The 16,025-nt window shown below is 36.5% G+C and overlaps 1 long non-coding RNA gene across 1 annotated transcript; it reads left to right on the top strand.

The window, feature by feature from the left end:
- Window positions 1-1,141: 1,141 nt before the first annotated feature.
- Window positions 1,142-5,955, top strand: LOC144966146 (uncharacterized). Its single transcript, XR_013644166.1, has 3 exons — window positions 1,142-1,245; window positions 3,321-3,392; window positions 5,822-5,955. It is a non-coding gene; the product is annotated as an uncharacterized LOC144966146 (long non-coding RNA).
- The last annotated feature ends 10,070 nt before the right edge of the window (window positions 5,956-16,025 follow it).

Genomic DNA, 16,025 nt, shown 5'->3' with positions numbered 1-16,025 from the left:
CGTTTAGAGTATATTGCCCTATGTAAAAGCTCACTTTGAAAGCTCGCGTTGAATAGATGTGAAGTGGTTCAAATACAAAATTGTTGCGGAGAGAAAAAATTACGCCAGAAATACAACTATCTACTAGACATATTCAATGGTTTTTTAATATGACAGTTCGGGATAAAAAACCGATAAAACAGGAATAGTATTGACATTGTGTCAATCGGGTTGCATCTAGCGTACATTACGGCTTCAATAAATCAATTTTGAAACCCCTATGTGACCAGTCGTCCCAAAACGGTTTTATATTGGCTTTACCGTCCAAGATGTTTACAACTATAGAACTTTAAACTTTACTTATAAAACTGAGTTTAATTTAATACCTCGATTAAAAACAGTGAGTTCGTTTCTTCGACTTCAAAACCCATACGCTTCAACAGTCATGACGTCACTTTCCTCGTAATGACGCATGGTAACTTAATAACTGGCTCTAAACTATCGGAACGCCCTTATGAAATATTTCTCCGACGAACGTAAAAGTGTATCCAGAGGAGAAAAACATTATAAATAGGATCATGTTTTGACTTTTATACATTCTGATCTCAAGACATATGAAAAGTTCTAGCCAGCATGAAGAATAGAAAGTACCGATTTTCTTTGTTTAGAACTACGCTGCTCGTCGTTGCTGAGCGAAGTGACATCAGACTATTGAATCCAAGTGTCTTCTTCTCGACCATTCCGACATAATATCGTTTTGAGGCAATGGGACACATATTATTATGTTGATCCACATTCATGGCTGGATAAAAAATAAACGAATAAAATAAATTCCCTTTATTCATCTCTAAGGGGAAATTTTTCTTTAGGGTCTATTCCAAGGGAAGACTGGAATAACCCAGGCGTCAGCCGCAATGCAGCGCCGCAAAGTGAGCTAAGGTTAGGTGACTTGCTCAAGGTCACACAACGCGGCGGGTAGTCGAACTCGGTACCTTTTTCAGGTACGAAGCAAAGACCGTACCGCTTAGCCACGCAGTCCCATATATAGACTTACCATTATAATCATATATCAAAACCATGACAGGATAAGTATATCCGATTGTTTATATCAGTTTTAATTTTTTAGAATAATAAGATCATAGGATATCATCATTTGAATCTTATTTTTATATATGACATCAAGGTCTTTAGATCAGCGTAAAAGTAAAGACATTGATAGTCACTGACATTCCGCTTCCGCCAGGATTAAAAGGAATACTTCCGCCTGTGAGTATGATCTAAGGTGTTATATACAATCTAATTAACATTGTAAAATTGAATGTAAGCTTCAATTTAGTATACGAAGACAGATAAAATGGACGTTTCAGGTTTCCCCTTTATCAACAAAACATGATGAATGAAACGCTACAGACGAATGAGATAATGTGGTAGTGGCTTTGTTAAGATGAATATACAAAAACATAGATTATTTTAACAACGCCCCTACCAACATTATCTTATTCGTCTGTAGTGTTTCATTCATCCTGTTTTGTTGATAAAGGGTAAACCCAAAACGTCCACGTTTAGTGGAAATTGCTTGATATATAAAATCTCTTTTTTGTTGTTTACTACAATGTCAATTCTGTTCATTCTTTGATGTTATCCGTTAAATAGGAATTAATACTCTGTCTTGCACAGAAAAAAAAATTAAATTAAAAGTTTGTAAATTTTGTCATTTGATTCACTTTCATTTATGGTATAATTCATTCCAATATAATACCGTTTTGGGGCTTGGGTCACATGATTTAATTTTTGTGTCACTTGTCGGCGTCGAAGTGGGCGTCCTTAATACCGGAATGAGGGCCCTAGTTGTTATTGGGTTTATTTTGTGCGGCTATGTGGTCTAGTGGTATGACACTCGCTTCCGGATCGGAAGGTCCTGGGTTCGAGCCTCGCGCTCGGCGCATAGTTGAGTCCTTGGACATTCTCACATTCTCTATCCATACTCAGGTGTAAAATGAGTACCTGACCGTTAACGGCGTTGTCTTTGTACGAAAAATTGTAATATCGCCTAACAGGCGTCCTGTCCCGTCCTACATGTTAAATGTTGCTGTTGACCAGGGACCCATTGTAAAGCGCTTTGAACATATTTAGTGGATATTGTGCTATATAAAGCTCAATAATTTAATTTGAAAGAAATTGATTTATGGTATAATTCATTCCAACATAATACCATTTTGGGGCTTGGGTCACATAATTTAATTTTGTGTCACTTTTCGGCGTCCTTATTACCGGAATGATCCGCCGAGTGGGCCTTAGTTGTTATGGGGTTTATTTTCTTTAAGAATTGTATTCAATAGTCTGATGTCACATCGGTACTTTTTATTCTTCATGCTGGCTAGAACTTTTCATATGTCTTGTGATCAGAATATGTAAAAATCAAAACATGATCAGATTTATAATGTTTTTTCCCCTCTGGATACGCATTTATGCTCGTCGGAGAAATATTTCATAAGGGCGTCCGCCATTGTTCCGATATATATTTTAGAGCCAGTTACTAAGTTACCATGCGTCATTACGAGGGAAGTGACGTTACGACTGTAGAAGCGTATTGGTGCCCGTGGTTTTCTAGGTGGATAAATAAAGCATAGATAAAAATTAGGGTTTTAGGATGATAAACTATAATAATGCATGTGCTAATATAGAGAGGAGGAAACAAAACAAAATATATATTTTTTAAATTGAGCTTTTTTATAGCTCAATATCAACTAACCGTGCCCAAAGCGCTTTACAAGGGGTCCCAAGCCAAGAACAACATAACATGTAGAACGAGAGATGGCGACTGTTCTGCGATATTACTATTTTATTTTCGGACAAATATAACGCTGTTAACGGCAAGACACTCATTTTACACCTGAGTACGGTGAGAGAATGTGAGTAAAGAGTCTTTTGCCGAGGACTTAACTATGCGCCGGGTACTTCCGACCACGTAGCCACACAAAAAGGGAAAGAAGGAAGTGGAAAAGAAGGAGGAAAGGGTAGAAAATGAGGAGGGGGGAGGAGGAGGAGGAGGAGGAGGAGGAGGAGGAGGAGGAGGAGGAGGAGGAGGAGGAGGAGGATATAGAGGAAGACGATGGCGATGAGAAGGACGAGAATAAGGAAGACTGCAATGAAAAGGAGGAAGAGGAGGAGGAGGAGGAAGAGGAGGAGGAGGAGGAGGAGGAGGAGAAGGAGGAGGAGGAGGAGGAGGAGGAGGAGGAGGAGGAGAAGGAGGAGGAGGAGGAGGAACATGAGGAGGAGGATGGGCGGGAAAGGTAGATATTGAAAATGATAATTGGTGATAATGACTTTTTAATCCACAGAATAGCCAAAGTTCCACAAGAGAGCAAACCAAATTGTAACGACCATGAAGAAATCAACTTTTATCGTCCTTGGTGAGTCATTATGGATTTCCATTGTAAAGCGCTTTGAGCACATTTAGTGGATATTGCGCTATATAACAGTTAACTTGTTTACTAAAGGTAAAGTTGGAGTGATCCATTTCACTCGTGCCAAGAAGAAAAGCATACTTATATGCAGGTCTGGTAACCCAAATTGTTATGAACAGATTGTTGCGATGGAAACACTCTCAAACCAACACAAAATATCGTCCATTACTACAACGATAATCTGAGGTCATAGGTCATACTAGCGTTCGGGTATCGGACTTTCTATAATATACTGTGAACAAAAAAGTAAAAAACAAATATGAATAGAACTATATCAGCTTTAAAAAAAAAAAAAAAAAAAAAAATAAAAAAATAAAAAAACAGAAAAAATATATATAGAAAACGAGAAAAAAAGAAAAAAAGAAATCAAGCACGGAACTTTTCCGGCTCAAAATGATGATGATGTTGGAGCTACCTGCACCGGTTCTTTCCCTTGCCAGAACAGTACTGAAAGTAATCCATTATCATTCTTAAAGAGTGGTATTGGTATGGTAATATATCTTCAGCAGAAGGCTTGGGTTTGAACCCCTCTCACGGCATGCATGACACTTGCTCGATTTAATGCTGTTCTTGGTCTATCTCTGCTTGTCCTCAAAATAGATCAGAGGGCAGCGTAGCTCAGGACTACGGTCTTTGCTTCGTCCCCGAAAGGCACTGCGGCTGACGCCTGGGTTATTCCAGGCTTCCCTTGGAATAGATTCTAGAGACAAATGTCCCCTATGGGATGAATAAAGGGTATTTTCTTATATTTTTATTTATTAGATCCCTAGTGCAAATTTTCTCTGAGGACGAATAAGGAATTCAGGCGATTAGTCCCACTGAGCTGGAATTTAAGTGCGAAACAAACGTTAGCAATTTCTTACTACCATTTGGATATAACGCCAGCCAAGAGCAAAGTACTTTACGCAGACAGAGACAGAGGATTGGGAAAATCTTGACGTCATCAATATAAATCCGGCTATGTGGTCTAGTGGTATGACACTCGCTTTCGGATCGGAAGGTCCTGGGTTCGAGCCTCGCGCTCGGCGCATAGTTGAGTCCTTGGAAAAGGCTCTTTACTCACATTCTCTCACCGTACTCAGGTGTAAAATGAGTACCTGGCCGTTAACAGCGTTGATCTGTCCGAAAAATTGTAATATCGCCTAACAGGCGTCATGTCCCGTCCTACATGTTAAATGTTGCTGTTGACCCGGGACCCCTTGTAAAGCGCTTTGAGCACATTTCAGTGGATATTGCTCTATATAAAGCTCAATTTAAAAAAAATCCCTTTGCTTGGGAATTGGTTGCTCTACCAAATCCAGACCTGCTTAGTGCTACAAAAAATCTGTAGAAATACGAAATTTTGACTCCATTTTCAGAACTTCTGGAACATTTCTGACCCATTGAAAATACGGTGTGTCTTTTTTACGAAACCCGCCGAAACCCAGTCCCAGGTTCACTCCCCAATGGTGTACACTTCCCTGAGTTCTAGGTTCACTCCCCACAGCCACCTACTTCCCATAACTTTGTCGGGATTCGTCGGGTTTCGTCGGGTTTCGGCGGGTTTCGGCGGGTTTCGGCGGGTTTCGCAGGGTTTCGGCGGGTTTCGGCGGGTTTCGTAAAAAAGACACACCCTTGAAAATATTGAAAATGAAAGTTGATGCTCAGAGTGCACAATTTTTAGGATTTTGGGGGTGATATCTAATCATTGTAAGGGTAAATAAAAAACTATTCCCTTTATTCTTCCTATAGAAGAAATTTGTCTATATGGTCTATTCCAAGGGAAGACTGGAATAACCCAGGCGTCAGCCGCAGTGCAGCGCCTCAATCTGAGCTAGGGCGAGCCGACTTGCTCAAGGCCACACAGCGCAACGGCGGGTGATCAAACTCGGTACCTTTCGGGTACGAAGTGAAGACCGTACCGCTGAGCCACGCTGCCCCGTAAATTTAACTATAGCGACTACAATTTATATTTTACTAAAAACTACGAATTTTTCGATTTTTAAGTAAGCAAGCCTGAAATTTATCAAGACCCCCCTCCCCCCTCCTAGCTGAGATATAGAGAAATAAGGTTGATATTTCATTTCATAATGGGAGCGATCGTTATTCATGTTTTCGTCCAACTAAGTTATCAATCACATGATTTGTTGCTGTCCAACGATTGCATATTTCTTCAGAAATGTAAACACGCTGCTTTGTTTATGAAAGTTGTAAACATACACATGTGTTAAGCTGAACAAAATGGCCAATCGTGATGTTAGATATTTCAAAAACTGTGAACACTTTTCATTATGTGTGTCACTTTGAGCACATATTCCAATGTGACCAATGACCTCGAGCAAATGGAAATGTAATATAGATCAGGCCCATTTATATTGTACGTGTCATTTCCTCAGCGTTGGCTCTGATACTCGGTGTTTGCCAAGTACACTGCAGAGTCAAAGTCTCGCCGTTTGGAAAATCGGCCACTAAAGACGATCAGTGTAATGATACAAGTGTATGTGACGCATATCCCGACGCAACTTGCACGTGAGTATCATCCTGATCAAAACCACTTCCACAACACCTCCACCACCACCACCAACACCACCACCAACAACAATAAAAACAACACCACTAGTAATAGTAGCATTATCGCTGTTATTATTATTATTATTATTATTATTATTATTATTATTATTATTATTATTATTATTATTATTATTATTATTATTATTATTATTGTCATTATTATTATTGTCATTATTATTATTATTATTATTATTATTATTATTATTATTATTATTATTATTATTATTATTATTATTATTATTATTATATTATTATTATTATTATTATTATTATTATTATCATTATTAATAATAGTGTCATCATCATCATCACCATCATCATCATCATCATCATTATCATTATTATCAATATTACTTACTTATTTACTTCTCCGTGGCGTGAGCTTGTCTGCACGTTGCCTGTCACATGCCTCCACGACGATCTGTCATCTGCCTCCCTCTTGCACTCGGAGTCTGTAGGGATGTTGCTTGTTGACAGTTTTAAACTGGTCAGGAATGCCAACTTGTGACGACCACTAGCTCTTGTTCCATCTCTGTAGCTACTCAGTGGTTAGGCTTTCAATATGTCCTCGTCCTGACACATGGCCACGAAAGCCCATTAGCCTTTTTCTGATGGCTTTCACTATCTTTATGAGTTTCCCCATTCTGTGCAACATTTCTACGTTTGTATTTCTATCTGACCTTTTGATCTTTATCAATCTTCTGTGCAACCACATTTCGAAAGCTTGTAGGCGATTTTGACATACCTTGTCTAGAGTCCAGGTTTCACAAGCGTATAGGTGAGACGACGAGAGATCGTAAGTTTCGAGCTAGTCAACATCTTCTGTTGGTGTCAGGTCTTCCAGTTTTTGTTTCACGGCATCTTTAGTATTTTTCCACGATAGGAGAATGTTGTCTTGGTATATCAAGTTGTCAATTTGGCTCTTATTTCGAAGTCTTAAGCATTTTTAGTTTTAAATCTAAAGCTACATTCTATAGGTCGATGGTCGTTGTTGCAGTCTGCGCCAGGAATGGTCTTTGCTGTTTGAATACAATTCTAAAATCGTTGCGGTATCAATATGTAGTCAATTTGATTTCAGTAGCGGCTTCCTGGAATTATCCATGCACATTTCTTTTGACATGTTGTTGAACCACGTGCTTGCTTGCAATGGAGACCCCTTCTTGTCTGCACCAGTCTATCAGCTGTTCTCCTCTCTCATTCCGTTAATCTGGACAACTCCGTAGCAAAACCCGTGTTCTTGGGTACTGGAAATCGGACATAGTTTTACTAGTGAAACTGAAAAAGAAACCTTTTGATCTATATCTTATCATGAGTATTATCAAATATATTATTATTACTATTATTATTATTATTATTATTATTATTATTATTATTATTATTATTATTATTATTATTATTATTATTATTATTATTATTATTATTATTATTATTATTTTTATTATTATATATTATTATTATTATTATTATTATTACTATTATTATTATCATATATTCTTATTATTATTATTATTATTATTATTATTATATATATTATTATTATTATTATTATTATTATTATTATTATTATTTATTATCTTATTATTTTATATTATTATTATATTATTATTATTATTATTATTATTATTATTATTATTATTATTATTATTTTTTTTTTTTTTTTTTTTTTTATTCATTATTAATTATATTATTATTATATATATTATTATTATTATTATAATATTATATAAAATATTATTATATTATATTATTAATCATATATTCATATCATCATCATCATCATCATCATCATATATCATCATTATATTATATCATCATATTATCATTATATCATTTTAATCATCATCATATCATCATTATCATCATCAATCATCATTATCTCATATAATCATATATTCATCATTCATCATCATCATCATCATCATCATCATCATCATCATCATCATCATCATCATATTTATCATATCATATCTTCATCATCATCATCATACATCATCATCATCATCACATCATCATCATATTATCACAACTATTATCACTACATGAGTTTTTAATTATTCTATTTCCAGCATGTTCTTGAAAACATAATACGGAAGTGTTACATCCTATGTAAATTTTGTGACTCTATAAGCTATCGCAAACCTTTGTAAAATTAATGAGATGTTTATGCTGCACGGAATAGAATCTGAACTATCATAATATGTTATACATATATTAAACCTTACTGAAAACCCTTATAGTTCGGCTTAATAAAATGGTGACCATTCTATTTTAAACGTATTAAGTCTGACTGAAATACATGTATGCAAATTAAATGATAGGCTTATTATATAACATTTAAGTGGAGTTAGTAGTGTAGTAGTCGTAGTAGTAGTAGTAGTAGTAGTAGTAGTAGTAGTAGTAGTAGTAGTAGTAGTAGTAGTAGTAGCAGTACTAGTAGTAGTACTAGTAGTAGTAGTAGTAGTAGTAGTAGTAGTAGTAGTAGTAGTAGTAGTAGTAGTAGTAGTAGTAGTAGTAGCAGTAGTACTAGTTGTAGTAGTAGTAGAAATACAAAATTCTATAGATACAACCAAAATGTCAAATCACTGCGTAAATATTTGTTTTTATCATAGACATCTGGTTAGAATACGCTTAAGGGGCGGTTTGGGTCTACTTATTAGGAAAATCCTTCGAAAAAAAAATGAAATTTTTGTTGGAAAATGATATTTTATTATCCTAGAAATAATATAAGTGAAGTCCAAATTCTTAAAGTAGACTATAAAGGTACGTAAAACACAGTCGAAAATGGTACAGATAGTAAGAAAAGTGTGAAAAATGGGAAGCTGTTTTGCTATTTTCTCAATATGTCATTTTTCTAAGGGTATGGGATGTCAAACGTTTCTCAGAATCTATTCAATGAAATTGTCTGAAAGTTTCCACAGTTATCACAGAGATAATGTATTATGTCACCATAGAGAGATCTTTAAATATAAGATATGTGAATTTTGAATTATAACCCTACTTCTGAATTTTTAACATCAATTTTGTCATAACATTTTGATTCTCAACTTTGTAATGTTCTAATAAAAATTCCATAATCTAAAGCCGTAAAATCTCTCTATGGTGACACACTATGGTACAATGTTGACAAGAGGGAAGAATATGGAGGTCATTCCTTCATTAGTTTTTGTGGAACGTTTGCCACGAGATTGTTATAGTTTTTGATGTCAGACCCCCAAATTAGGTCGCAAAATGGGTATCAACACAGATAATTAAATTTTTTTCACAATAAATGTTGTTTTTTAACCTATAATGACGATATAGAATGATTAAAACCGCCCAATATTGGTAATTAATTTTTTTAAAGAAAAGATACAAACCGCCCCTTAATGACAATAAAGAAAAAAATCTCATTCCTTGTTATATTAATTAAAAGAAATAGAGCGTAACCTTCAAACTCAAGACTCATTTTTCTTCGTGTAGTTCAACCAGACAAATACCGTATTAACAGGATGGGTCACATTTACAAGAAAGCGAAAGAAACTTTTACTTTTAGGACAATATTTTTTTAAAAAGATTAGTTTGGAATTAAGCATGTATTATGCCTGCCATATTGATGATTTGAAATTAAAATTTGAATTGAAATTTGACGAATAAAACTTTGTTGATTTGAATATTATTTTTGTCGTGTTGTTTTACCTTATGATTGTCTTTACATAATCAGTGTTGTAATATTACCTTATGATTATTTTTACAGAATCAGTGTTGTTTTATCGTATGGTTGTCTTTACAGAATCAGTGTTGTTTTTTTCTTATTATTGTCTTTACATAATCAGTGTTGTAATATTACCTTATGATTATTTTTACAGAATCAGTGTTGTTTTATCGTATGATTGTCTTTACAGAATCAGTGTTGTTTTTTTTCTTATTATTGTCTTTACATAATCAATGTTGTAATATTACCTTATGATTATTTTTTCAGAATTAATGTTGTTTTATCTTATGATTGTCTTTACAGAATCAGTGTTGTTTGATCTTATGATTGTCTTTACAGAATCAGTGTTGCTTTACTCGTACCTTATGATTGTCTTTACAGAATCAGTGTTGTTTGATCTTATGATTGTCTTTACAGAATCAGTGTTGCTTTACTCGTACCTTATGATTGTCTTTTTAGAATCAATGTTGTTTTATCTTATGATTGTCTTTACAGAATCAGTGTTGATTTATCTTATGTTTGTCTCTACAGAATCAGTGTTGTTTTACCTTATGATTGTCTTTACATAATCAGTGTTGTTTTACTCGTACCTTATGATTGTCTTTTTAGAATCAGTGTTGTTTTACGTTATGATTGTCTTTACAGAATCAGTGTCGTTTTACGTTATGATTGTCTTTTTAGAATCAGTGTTGTTTACCTTATGATTGTCTTTACAGAATCAGTGTCGTTTAACGTTATGATGTCTTTAATCATGTTGTTACTTGATTGTCTTTTTAGAATCATGTGTGTTTTACGTTATGATTGTCTTCACAGAATCAGTGCTATATCACCTTATGGGACAGCGTGGCTCAGCTTTTGGTCTTTGTAAGCAAAATTACAAAAGACACATCCCCCTCCTGCCCCCTATGTCAACACCCCAATGAAACAGTAACACACCACTTGCTTGAATGTCACCTCTTGAAGATCTGAGATGCACATTCCTCCCACCAATCCAAGCATCAGTAAACACACTTTATAGTCACCTGGAACAACTACAAAAGACGTCTAACTTCTACGTCATGGCACAAGACCGAAGGGCTAGAGCTCAGGTGGTCGCTGGTTCGGATAAGTAAGTAAGTAAGTAAGTAAGTCTTTGCTTCGTACCCGAAAGGTACTGAGTTCGATCAACCGTCGAGCTATGTGACCTTGATCAAGCCCTTGCTAAATTTTCACTGCGTTTGACATTTAGGTGATTCCAATCTTTGCTTGGAATAGGCCCTAAAGACAAATTTCCCATTGGAAATGAATGAAAGTAATCTTATCAAAATGTATAATTGTTTTCAAAGAATCATGAGTTACCATTTTATATTTTAACGCTTTCAGTTGAAACTTCTTTGAGCCATGCGGCTCACGGTGGTCCTTCAGCGCCATGAGGCTATGCCCAGAGTTTAGCCTCGTATCTTTAGAGTAAAACGGATAGAGACATTGCTTGTTTCATTTTTGAGAGGACGCTGATCAATTAAATATTACTTTCAGCCCGCAACACATTCATTGACGGGTGAATGGGGATGATAGGGAAATGGCTCATTTAGACGTAGGCTACAGACTTTCGTACGCGGTCCGAGGGACACGGATTAGACCGTAGGCCACGATTAGACGCGGTGGATGTGGGTCACCGCGAATCGACAGATGTCGACGAGAGAAGTTCCGTTTAGAAGTACAGAAAATTGCTCCGCGTCGGATCTGGGACAACAAACACACACACACACACACATACACACACACACACACACAAACACATACCCAGCGGCGTAGCCTGGACCTTTAGAAGCTAGGGGCTATATTTGAGATAGATTTTCGCATAGGATCTTTTAGTTATGGATATGAGAGAGAGAGAGAGAGAGAGAGAGAGAGAGAGAGAGAGAGAGAGAGAGAGAGAGAGAGAGAGTTTGATGCACTCAATTATTTCATCTAAGATTAGTATGTTCTTTGTAACTTGTTCATAATCCCTGGCTAAGGATAAGCGATAGCCACTGTCAATCTGTGCACCGATGTGAATAGTACCAAAGGTTTTCAATCTTGTGGTGATATTTAAATGTAAGTTAGACTTCTGATGGTTCAATGCTCTCTGTATTAAATCTTTCAAACAGGTAAATCCACTTCTTGTCCAAGACAATTCTGTATTGCTGTTACCGCCAAACAAATTACAATTAAGACAAAATAAACTCTTCTTTTTTATTCTCACCGTAAGCCAAGGAAAACGACTATACCAATCTTTATCAAATGACCGATTCTGCTTCCCGTCTTTAATAGTGAGTACAAAATCGTTTGGTTGATGGGGACTTTTAATCAAAATTTTATTTTCCCTATTCAAAGAACTGGTATTAATAGTCAACAGGTAATCAGCTTGATTCCTCACACTTAATAGCAATTAATTAAAATAAAAAACAAACAAACAGAAACTGCACACATCACATTAACACTCGAATTATCAATAAACATACATACAGTTTGACACTCAAGTTAAAAGGGACAAGGGGAATTCAATATCACATGCCTGACACGCCTCGAAGAGGGATGGGTAACAGGTACAACACGATTGCCATCAATGTAACAATTAGGTAATTGTGTGGGGCTGCGAGTAAGAAAGCCACAATGATTCAGTTCAAAGTCAAATGCCTTTTCATGCCCACAGTCATAGCACACGGCAAGTGGGAAATACATCGCCTGGTTGTACCGTGGGAATATGGCTGGAAGCCTTCTCAACCTTTAAAGCCACACGCTGTACTGACCCACTCGAGGAACATATTCGTAAAGTAACTAAGAAGAAACAAAAGAAATGGATAACACTGGAAATATTGGATCTGATGGAAAGGATGAGATGTGTTAAGGGAAATGAGGCAATATATGTATAAAAACATAAATAAAGAAATAAAGAAAAGATGTAATGAGGCAAAGGAAGTCTGGCTGAATGAGCAATGTGAACAAATAGAAAGAGCTGACCATTCAAAAGACCCAAAAACCTTCCACAACACGATCAAAGAAGTGAACAGGAAGAGTAAATGTACACAAACAGGCTGCATTAATGTTAAAGATGGTACAGTGCTGATAGATAAAAACAGCATACATCGAGGAGCTGTTCCATGATGAAAGAGGGAACAAACCGCAAATCCATAACTCCATAGAAGGACCACCTATCTTAAAAGCTGAAGTGGAGAATGCACTCAGAAAAATGAAGAGGGGAAAGCGCCTGGACCTGACAATATTCATGTAGAATTGATTGAAGCACATGGAGATTGGGGAGTTGATAAATTAACGGATATGGTGAATTTAATTTACGATTCTGGGGAGATACCCAGTGAAATGAACATATCAATAAGCAAATCAATATTCATAATGTTACCAAAGAAACCGGTAGCCAACGAATGTGGACTTCATAGAACAATCAGTTAAATGAGTCATATTACAAAAATCTTGCTTCGTATCTTGATGGAGAGAATGAGGAATAAGATCAGACCAGAAATCAGTAATCTTCAATTTGGATTTGTACCAGATCGTGGGACAAGAAATGCTATTTTCACATTAACAACATTAATAGAACTATCTTGAAATGCAAAAAGATGTGTATATATGTTTTATTGATTACAAAAAGGCCCTTGACCGTGTAAAACATGAAAGAGTTATTGGCATTCTGCAGAAGTTGGATATAGATGGCAAAGACATTAGACTCGTTAGAAATATTTACTGCGAGCAAAAGCGGCTGCTCGAATTGATAATGAGGTAAGCGAGTACACACACATACAGCGAGGTGTGAGGCAAGGATGTGTCCTATCTCCCGACCTTTTTAACATCTACAGCGAGTTCATTCTACGTAAAATACAGCTGAAGGCTGGAGTGAATATAGGGGGACATATTATCAACATATCTAAGATATGCGGATGACACTGCTCTTATCGCAGAATCAGAAAAAGAGTTACAAGAACTACTCGATGACGTGGCCAAACATAGCGAAGACATGGGGTTAGAACTCAATGTGAAAAAAACAGAATGTATGGTCTTGAGCAGAAATAATGTTAAACCATCATGCAAGTTATCCTATCAAAACGAAGAGATCATTAGAGTTGAAAGTTTTATATATTTGGGATACATTATTACATTTGATGGTAGATCCACCCATGAAATTAAAAGAAGAATTGCTTTAGAAAAGAACACATATAATCAATTAAAGCAAATCATGAACAGCCACAACATTGAGATGGCAACAAAACTCCGAGTAATGAAATCATACGTGTGGTCTGTGCTTTTTTATGGCAGCGAGTGTTGGAAGATTAACAAATAATGTGAACGTAGAATAACTGCAGCCAAAATTTGGTTTTATAGGCGCATTCTTAGAATCTCATGGAAAGATCAAATAAAAAACGAGGAGGTATTAAAAGAAATTGGAGTACGACCAATTTTGGTAAACACCATCAGAAAAAGGCAGTTAAAACTTCTCGGACATATTTTTACAGAAAAAAAACGGAATTGAAAAGATTGTACTTACGGGTAAAGTTGCTGGGAAGAGAAGAAGAGAGAGACAGAGGATAGATTACATTGACGATCTGAACGGATGGATTGGTGGAGGAGGAACAGGAATCGAGCTATTGAGAAGATCTGAGGACAGATATGGTTGGAGGGACATGATCGCCGATGTCTGCAACAGGCCTTGCACTTGATGATGATGATGTACTGATTGGTCAGTGGCACGAGTACGACTGGAGCTGTAGTAAATTCAAAGCGGTGTGATTGGTTCAAGTTTTGAGGCTCTGTGAGGGTTTTTTAACACCAGGTGAACAATGAATTTCCTTGTTGAAACAGAAAAGTAAAAGTGTGACTTTTTATTGTTAAATTCTTACAAATTATCAAGACCTGTGGCTTAGCCTTAATAGCTTTTAAGGCCCTACGCCACTGCACATACCCACAACCACCACCACATCCACCGCCACACACAACCTCACAGCAGAAATAAATGAATGAACTTCGCTTTCTCAATATAAATAGTATGCACACTCCCAAGAAGCTCACAACATTGCCATCCGGAAGTATAACGGACCAACACACAAAACTATGTGTTACCTTTTACGTTTATAGTCTGGTTAATACAGTTTAGTGAGAATTACTCATAATCGCGGATGGAAAAAATCAATAACAAAGACCTTTCTATATATATAGAGACTTTCCGTAGTAAGGTGGACTTCAGTGAAAACGAATCACCCGCGACGATTCGTCATCACGAAACAGGAAAATATCAAGCGGCTCCTGATATCAGGAGGTTCGGCGGACATCCGTGGGACGAGATTGAAATTCCTCGTTTACACGTCCAGTTTTCATGAGTTTTGGTCAATCATCCACAATTTGTGGAAATCCGTAGGACCACGTACGAAGTCTGTCTATCTAAATGGGACTCCTTGATTGCAATGAGTAGGCAGGAGTGAAAATGGCTCCACACTTCATTTACATCCATACTGCTTTCGTGCTGTTCTGTGATCTCTGATGATAGTCGCTCGATTCGTTTTCGTAGGGCGGCCCAGTTTGCCTATTTGAAAAGGTATCGTGTTTTGGGTGGTTGGTTCATATAATTGGGGTTTAGTGTAGTTTCAGTAACAACGCAGGCATGATCTGATTTTCCTGGTTGTGATGTTGTTGAATGGATCAGTGATGGATTGGATACGAAAACAAGATCTAAAATATTGTCACAGCGTGTGCATTCTTCGTGAATTTGTGTGAGGTGCGCTCCTGTTGTAATGTCGATGAGGCTTTGTTGCATTGCACGTTGTGGACAGGCAGATAACGTTTTGAACCGTCCCAGTGTATACCAGGACAGTTAAAGTATATTCTCCATGAGCTATTTTATAGAGCAATATTCACTAAACGTACTCACAGCGCTTTACAAAGGGTTACTGACCAACAGTAAAACGTAACATATAGAACGAGACATGACGTCTGTTAGGCGAAATTACATTTTTTACATTGTTAACGGCCAGGTACTGATTTTACACCTGAGTATGGTGAGAAAATGTGAGTAAAGATCATTTTCTAAGGACTCAACTATGCGCCAAGCGAGACTCGAACCCAGGACCTTCCGACCATAAAGCAAGTGTCATACAACAAGACCACATAACCGTTCAAAATGATCTGACACAGACATGAAACAAGAAAATTGGATCACTGCTTTTAAGAGGATATCATTTTTAAAAAAACACTCTAACACATTATTGATTACGCCAGCCTCTTGATTTCTACTTTGAGACGAAGACCGAGTCTGAAGGATACTAACGAAAGAATGAAAATCGAGAGGCTTCCAATGGGAACAATACAAA

The sequence above is a fragment of the Berghia stephanieae genome, chromosome 2 (genome assembly GCF_034508935.2).
Source record: "Berghia stephanieae isolate SIO BIC M18660-M18661 chromosome 2, UCSD_Bste_1.3, whole genome shotgun sequence".
Classification (NCBI taxonomy): domain Eukaryota; kingdom Metazoa; phylum Mollusca; class Gastropoda; order Nudibranchia; family Aeolidiidae; genus Berghia; species Berghia stephanieae.
Note: the sequence above shows the minus strand (reverse complement) of the source record. Positions and strands in the feature narration are given on the sequence as shown.